Source organism: Sceloporus undulatus, chromosome 11 (genome assembly GCF_019175285.1).
Source record: "Sceloporus undulatus isolate JIND9_A2432 ecotype Alabama chromosome 11, SceUnd_v1.1, whole genome shotgun sequence".
Lineage (NCBI taxonomy): Eukaryota > Metazoa > Chordata > Lepidosauria > Squamata > Phrynosomatidae > Sceloporus > Sceloporus undulatus.
This window is the reverse complement of record NC_056532.1, coordinates 10,777,236-10,785,745: the sequence shown is the minus strand read 5'-3', so window position 1 is coordinate 10,785,745 and position 8,510 is coordinate 10,777,236. Positions and strand designations below refer to the sequence as shown.

The 8,510-nt window shown below is 44.5% G+C and overlaps 1 protein-coding gene across 12 annotated transcripts in view; it reads right to left on the bottom strand.

Annotated features, from left to right (window-relative positions):
- LOC121917114 (RNA-binding protein Musashi homolog 2-like) overlaps nucleotides 1–8,510 on the bottom strand; it is a 911,933-nt gene that overhangs the window by 91,273 nt on the left and 812,150 nt on the right. The gene's annotated exons all lie outside the window — the stretch shown is intronic.

The window sequence follows — 8,510 nt, the reverse complement described above, 5'->3', positions numbered from 1 at the left end:
TGTGCTTTCTTACATTCCACCTATGAAACAGAAACATGGACAAATGAAATGCAAATGAATTCATGTAAAATGTCAACTGCTGAACTGATCTGGTTAAGTTGGGGGGGGGGGGGGGAGGGAAGGGGATTATTTTTAGCGCCGCGCTCCCACAAATGTGAACTTTTAAAAATAGGCCAGCAGCGCGTCAAGTGATTTCCAAAGAGTAAATATGTGCAATGTGACTTCAAAAGGGGTACAGTACAAACACAGCTAAGGCACCGAGAGAATGAGGGTGGAGAAGCCACGTGGTTTGTATGCAAGCGTCACACACCGCAAGGTAGAGCTGAGCTCAAGTCCAGGGTTGTCTGCGGTTGACTCTTTGTGAAACAAACATGCGGCTAAGGCTCTTCTGTTGTGCAACTGCTACCCATACCATTTCTAACATTACGATTATGGTTGTTGTTAACTGCCATCAAGATGACTTTGATTTATGGCGACCCTGTGAAAGAGAGACTTACAAGTCTTGCTCACCAAGTCAACAGCTCAGGTCTTGCAAACTCAGGGTATCTAGCTATCTAGCTTCTTTCTCTCTCTCCATCCACTCTATCCTTTGTTTGTCCATTCACCTATTCTCTATCTATCTACTCACTGTGTCTCTCTCCATCCAGTCTATCTATCTATCTATCTATCTATCTATCTATCTATCTATCCATCCATCCATCCATCCCAGCGGTTCTCAATGCCGCGACCCTTTAATACAGTTCCTCATGTTGTGGTGACCTCCAACCATAAAATTGCGCTGTCTCGGTTCCTAAGACCATAGGAAATATGTGTTTACCGATGATTTTAGGCGACCCCTTTGAAAGGACTGTTCAACCCCTAAAAGGGTTGCGACCCACAGGTTGACAACTGCTGATCTAATCTAATCTATCCATCTACCTACCAACCAACCTAATCTGTATCACAGCCTAGAAGAGCTACTTTCTGAACTCAATTTTTGGGTGTCGTAATCCAAAACATAAAGCACCCAAGCTTCCTACAAGATTTATCCATATCTTTATCTTGTGGTTGTTGTTGTGTGCTTTCATTTCCAACTTATGGTGGCCCAAGACAAACCTATCACAGGGTTTTCTGGTGGTCACCCAATGGGTTTCTATGGCCAAGTGAGAACTCAATCTATGGTCTCCATAGTTGTAGTCCAGTGCTCAAACCACTACCTCAAGCTGGCTGTCTTTATGTGTCTTATGGTAAATGGTCTTTCCTTTTGTGTCTGTGTGCATGTTCAGTCAACCCTATATATATACAGATTCCTTATCCAAAGATCCAACCATCCATGGCTTGAAAATATTCAAATGTATGTATATATGTATGTATGTATATATATTCCAAAAAGCAAACCTTGGTTTTGACATTTTATATACGGGACACCATTTTATTATGCTGCTGTATTGAATGGGACTTAAGCAACCACAGATTTTGGTATCCAGGGGGGTTCCTGGAACCGAACCCCAGCGGATATCAAGGGCCTACTGTATCTTTGCCGCCTGTCGACTCATGGAATTTCACAGGGTTTTCTAGGCGAGTTCCTTCCTCTGAAATACAGCCCACAGCACCTGGGATAGGTTGGCAGTCTCCCACCCAAGTACTAACCAGAGCTGACTCTTGCTCAGCTTCCAAGCTCAGATGCAGCCTGGTGCATTTAGGGTCTAAATGTCATCCCACTTACTATGAGACCAAAGTCTCCAGGAGAAGAGGCCAAAGATCTCCCACCACGCAGGGACTGGTGTTGCTCTGAGCTGTGCATCACTACAAACTCTAAAAACAGAGCAAAGAAGGAAAGGTGGGCGTTCTTTGGTGGTGCAAAAACAGGTAATTACATGAGACAGAACCAGCAACGGGGAAGATAATGCTGCTAACTGGCTCCATTTCTAATAGCCCTATCAGTAACGGTGCATCCATTGTCTTGCGGTAACCGACCGCCTGTTCCTAGGCAACCCGTCAGCGAAAATTTCAGGTTTGCACCATTTTCATTTAGGTAACGTAAAGGTTAACTGACTGTAAATGGGAGTCTTTTAAACAAAACCACCCATTTCCCTCCCCCCACCCTGCGACAAACCCTCCCAGCGTATCTTATTTATTCAGCTTTGCAATATTTCACTGCGCAATAAAAGCTTCCTTCCTGCTAACAAACTTGTCAAAACACTGCTTCCCCACCAGCAAGTCTTCCACAACCCTTTGGCACATGGGAACGGAAGCACCACTGGAGGCCCTGCTTTGCCAAGGAAACCCTACAGACGTTATTCAACGTCTTTATCAATGCCCTGGATGGAAGAATAGAAGGCATGCTTATCAAATCTACAGATGACACCAAATCAGGAAGAGAAGCTAATACCCTTGAGGACAGAATCAAAAGTCAAAATGACCCCAATAGATTAAAAAACTGGGCCAAAGCTAACACAATGAACTTCTACAGGGAAATGTAAGGTAGAAAAAGTTAAAAGGCATAGCTATAGGATGGGGGTCCAGGCTTAAGGAGACTTATACGTGTGAAAGGGATCTAGCCGTCCTAGTAGGCCACAAGTTGAACATGAGTCAACAGTGTGATGTGGCAGCTAAAAAGGCCAATGCGATTCTAGGCTGCATCAATAGAAGTATAGTGTCTAGATTAAGGGAAGTAATACTGCCACTTTATTCTGTTTTGGTCAGGCCCCACCTAAATACTGTGTCCAGTTCTAGGCACCACAATTCAAAAAGGATGTTGACAAGTTGGAGCATGTCCAGAAGAGGGCCATCAAAATGGTGAAAGGTCTGGAAACCATGCCCTATAAGGAACAGTAAGAGCTGTTTGATAGTGGAAGACGCTCCATCGGAGTGTAGTGGAGTCTCCTTCCTTGGAGGTCTTTGAACAGAGGCTGGATGACCACCTATCAGGGATGCTTTGATCGAGAGTTCCTGCATGGCAGAATGGGGTTGGACTGGATGGCCCTTGAGGTCTCTTGTGTCCATTTCTTGTGTCCAGCAGCATCTCTTCTTCTCAAGGAGCCCTACACCAATCAAAGGCTTTCCAAAAATGGCAACGAACATCAGCCAATCCAGATGTTGCTTGGTTGACTAGAGGCGGGAAGAAGAAATTTTGGGTCCACATGGAAAGTATATACAATAACTGCTCCCAGCTGTGACTCCATGCAGTCTTGCCTCAATGGTCTTCTCCCATCATTGACCTCAGCTGTATGTCATCTGTCATAGACTGCTAATCGGGATGTGTGAGTGCTTTGTGTCTGTCACAACTTTTAGGGTGTCAAACTGGGCATAGGGCTGCATCCATCCAAAGCTTATGTATCTATTTTTTCTCACTTTGGGGACCCACCTAGGAGATCTTGAGGGTTAAGGCCTCACCTGGAATACTGTGCCCACATCTAGGCATCTCAATTCAAAAAAGATGTTGAGAAGATGGCAGGTGACCAAAGGAGGGCGACTAAAATGGTGAAGGGTCTGGAAACCATGCCTTATGAGGAGAGACTCAGGGAGCTGGGGATGTTCAGCCTGGAGAAGAGAAGGTTAAGGAGGTGATATGATAGCCTTGTTTAAATATTTGAAGGAGTTTCATATATTGAGGATGGAGCAAGTCTGTTTTCTGACGCTCCAGAGAATTAGTGACTTAGTCGATGCAGTGGTTTAGTGGTTAAGACGCCAATTCTGATGATTGGAAGATCAGAAGGTTGCCATTACAACGCCTGAGTGCGCACAATGGGGTGAGCTGCTGTCACTAGTCCCAGCTTCTGCCAACCTAGCAGTTCAAAAGCATGCAAATGCAAGTAGATTCATAGATACCACTGCAGTGGGAAGGTAACAGCGTTCGGTGCAGTCATGCTGGCCACGTGAGCGCCGGATTTGTCTTTGGATTAATTCGGCTTAATAACAGAGATGAGCACCGTCTCCTACATTTGGTTACAGCTAGACGTTCATGTCAAGGGACTATCGTTACCTTTTTAGAGAATAGGACACGGAACAATGGATACAAGCTAAAGGAAAAAAAGATTCCACCTAAACATTAGGATGAAATTCCTGACAGTAAGAGCTGTTCAACAGTGGAACACACTCCTTCAGAGAGTGGTGGAGTCTCCTTCTTTGGAGGTCTTTAAACAGAGGCTGGATGGCCTTCTGTCAGGGATGCTTTGAGAGTTCCTGCATGGCAGGGGGTTGCACTGGATGGCCCTTGGGATCTCCTCCAACTCTATGATTTTATGGAGGCATTGGGGACAGGCCCAGGTTGGGAGGTACCACTTCATTCCCAGGTGCATATTGCATATCCCAGTTAATGCTATCAATTAATGTTTTAATAGTTTTATTGCAATATGTTTTTAGAATTTTTTATTTGTGCACCACCTTGGGTCCTTTCGAGGAGAAAGGTGGGATAGAAATTAAATAAATACATAAATAAAAACCATCTAGGCTTTCCACCACTAGGAAGGCTTTGGGTGGCTCTCATGGGAGCAGAGATGGGTTCTCTGGTGCTGGGACTCAAGCCCTACATTACAGCAAGCTGTGGCCAAAATGGTCTCCTTTGTGTGTTACTGCAGGGTCCTCTTGTCTATGCCTTCCTTCTCATCAGTAGCGCAGCAAAGGTACAAATTCTTCCTTTTTGGTAGACTTTGCCCTGGACAAAGAAGCAAGCTTGGAACGTGGGGGCTGAGATCCCTTGGATTTGTCAAACCATAAAAGAAAAAAAGTCAGCCAAAGTGAAGCAAGCCACTTTCCTCCCAGCAATCTAGCAGTTCTCTCAGTGCTCTGCAAGTCTGAGCCTGGATGGATTCACATTGAAGGACGGGACGTGATGAAACACCCTCCCACATTCCCCATGCCCAGATTTCAGAGCACTTCAATAATGCATGGGTGAGCATCATTAGCAGTGCTTTTAATCCAGTGGAGGACGGAGACGGGAAGCGACTTGCCCCAGTGGCAGAACTGAAAATCCAAGAACCACAACTCATTTCTTCTTTTCTTTTCCAACGAGGCCGGGGGGGGGGGGGGTGCATCTCATCCAGTAGATTCTACAAGACACTTCTCATACTGCAGCCCTGGGGAAGGTGCCTGTAGTTCAGAGACATCCCTTAAAGCAACGCTTGGGAACGTTAGCTTTTGTACTATATGAGTTAACAGTGCAATGCGGCAGCTAACAAGGCCAATGTGATTCTAGGCTGCATCAATAGAAGTATAGTGTCTAGATCAAGGGGAATAATAGTGCCACTCTATTCTGCTTTGGTCAGGTTCCACCTGGAATATTGTGTCCAGTTCTGGGCACCACAATTAAAAAAGGACTTTGAGAAACTGGAGCGTGTCCAAAGGAGGGTGACTAAAATGGTGAAAGATCTGGAAACCATGACCTATGAGGGAGCTGGGGATGTTTAGCCTGGAGAAGAGAAGGTTAAGAGGTGATATGATAGCCCTGTTTAAATATTTGAAGGGATGTCATATTGATGAGGGAGGAAGCTTGTTTTCTGCTGCTCCAGAGATTAGGATCCGGAACAATGGATGCAAGCTACAGGAAAAGAGATTCCACCTGAACATTAGGAGGAACTTCCTGACAGTAAGGGCTGTTCGACAGTGGAACACACTCCCTCGGAGTGTAGTGGAGTCTCCTTCCTTGGAGGTCTTTAAGCAGAGGCTGGATGGCCATCTGTCGGGGATGCTTTGATTTGGATTTCCTGCATGGCAGGGGGTTGGACTGGATGGCCTTTGTGGTCTCTTCTAGCTCTACGATTCTATGATTCTATGATTTCAAGGTTTGGTATCCAGAAATGTCCACTGCCCCCTCCGCAAGATTTCTGTCAACAACAAGGTGGGCCTTGGAGAATGGAACAAGTCTTTTTACACCCCGGGTTGGTTTTTCCTTTTTCCATCCCTTTGGTAGGAATAAAAGGTCTCAAGACAGAAGGTGGGAAAGCCCAAAACTCTCTGGAATCATCAGTGTGTTGTCTGAATCTGGAACCAGTACAATGTGAAGTTGCAGGCTTTCACGGCCGGCATCCATGGTTTTTTTGTGGCTTCTGTGGCCATGTTTAGAAGAGTTTATTCCCGATGTTACGCCAGCATCTGTGGTTGGCATCTTCAGGTTGAGTCTCCCTTATCTGAAATGTTTGAGACAAAAAGTGTTTTGGATTTTGGAGTTTTACAGATATTGGAATATTTGCATACACGTAATGAGGTACACGTAATGAAGTTGGCAGTTTGAGGCCCGAGTGCCGCATGATGGGGTGAGCTCCCATCATTAGTCCCAGCTTCTGCCAATCTAGCAGTTCAAAAGCATGCAAATGCAAGTAGATAGATAGATGCCTCTTCTAAGTGGGAAGGTAACAGCATTCGGTGCAGTCATGCTGGCCACAGGATCACCGGATTTGTCTTTGGACAACACTGGATCTTCGGTTTAGAAACGGAGATGAGCACCGCTCCCTACAGTTGGTTATGACTAGACATTCATGCCAAAGGACTACCTTTACCTTTAATGAGATATTTTGGAGATGAGACTCAAGAATCCATACACAACATTTATATGATTCCATCCATGAAACCAAGTTTGTGTACATTAAACCGTCAGCAAGCAAAGGTACTACTATCTCAGCCACCTCTGTGGACAATTTTGGATCGCTGGAGGCTTCATGCTGAACATTAAGAAAACAAAAATAATGACCATAGAAGACTTACATAAATTCAACCCCGATGAATGTAGTTGGAAAAATTATTGATCAGAATGGAGCCTGCACTCAAGAAATCAGAAGAAGATCAGGAATGGGAAAGACAACGATGACAGAACTAGACAAGATCCTGAAGCACAAAGATATAAAACTGAACATTAAAATTAGGATCGTCCAAGCCGTAGCATTCCCCATCCCCATGTATGGATGTGAGAAGTGGACAGTGAAGAAAGTGGATAGGAAGAAAATAAACTCTTTTGAGTTGTGGTGCTGGAGAAGAGTGCTAAAAAGACAAATGTGGATGGTCAAAAAGACAAACAAATGGATCCTTGAACTCCCTGGAAGCCAAGATGATTGAGCTGAGCATGTTGTACGTTGGCCACATCATGAGAAGGCAAGAAAAGACAATAATTCTAAGAAAGGTAGAAAGGAAAAGAAAGAGAAGACTGCATGTCAGATGGCTAGATTCAGTGAGGGAGGCCATGGGCCTGAATCTGTAAAACCTGAGCAGAGAGGTTGAGGGTAGGGGGACTTGGAGATGTTTCATCCATAGAGCTGCCATGAGTTGAGGTCAACGTGAAGGCAGTTAACCACAAAAATGCATGCAATTTAGCATGTGCATATTCAAAAAGTGCACCTTTTACTCAATGGGAAAATGAGTTAAGAAAAGCCATTCAAAACTAGTTAGGAATTTGAAAATAAAAGTTGAAACGGTGCGCACCACGAAATAAGAATATACACGAACTTCCTTGCAACAAGTTTGCCGGGGGGGGGGGGAGCCTTGTAACCTGATACAGAACTTGGATGGCACATGAATACTAGCGAGGAACTTGCATCTCTAATCCTCCCTCAAGATTTGGACCTTGCAGTGATCACACATTTTTAAAAAACCCATCCTGAGTAATGTAATCAGCTTGAGCGCTAGGGAGCGACGACAACCGGCAACCAATCTTATGGTGGGAAAGAGTCTCATTACTCCATTGCGCAGCTATGCTCTGGGAATAATTCACAGCGCTTGCTGGGGCTTGTAAAACTCTGAGTGGGTTGGATCCTATAGCAACAGAGATGACCACCTCCTTTAAAGTCTGCCTAAAGCCACCTAGTTGCTGCCTTCAGATCTGAACAGAAGGGACAGGTTGGGTCTTCAGTTTTGGACCTCTCTTACCTTGGAAGGTGGCCAAAGATCGAACTGGAGTTATCTTTTGAGGCTGATTCAAGACATATTTATATGAGAAGATGTTCTTTTTAAAACTGCACTACTTAATACAGTCAGCCCTCCTTATTCACAGATAAGCATCCACTGCTTGAAAATATTCCCAAAAAATATAAATTCCAAATAGCAAACCTTGATTTTTCCATTTTATATAAGGGACAACATTTTGCTGTGCCGTTGTATTTAATGGGACTTGAGCATTCACTTATTTTGTTATGCATGGGGGATCCTGGAACCAAACCTCAGCGGATACCAAGGGCCCACTGTAGATCAATGGGTTTGATCAGCGGTTCCCAAACTTTGGTCCTCCAGATGTTTTGGACTTCAGCTCCCAGAATTCCTGACTGTGGCTAGGACTTCTGGGAATTGAAGTCCAAAACACCCGGAAGACCAAAGTTTGGGAATCACTGGGCTAGATGATTTAATGATTTGACTGGAGTATTTTGATTGACTGATATGAGCCTTGGTTAACTGGGATGTAGACTTGGAATTATATCTTAACTGAAGTACATCTATGTGGTTTTCTTCAAAATATCTTTGTCACTGATTTATAGAGCTTGTATCCTCAAGCCATCAGTCGACAAGACTGCAACACATAGGCCTGTTACAGACTGCCAAAATAAAGC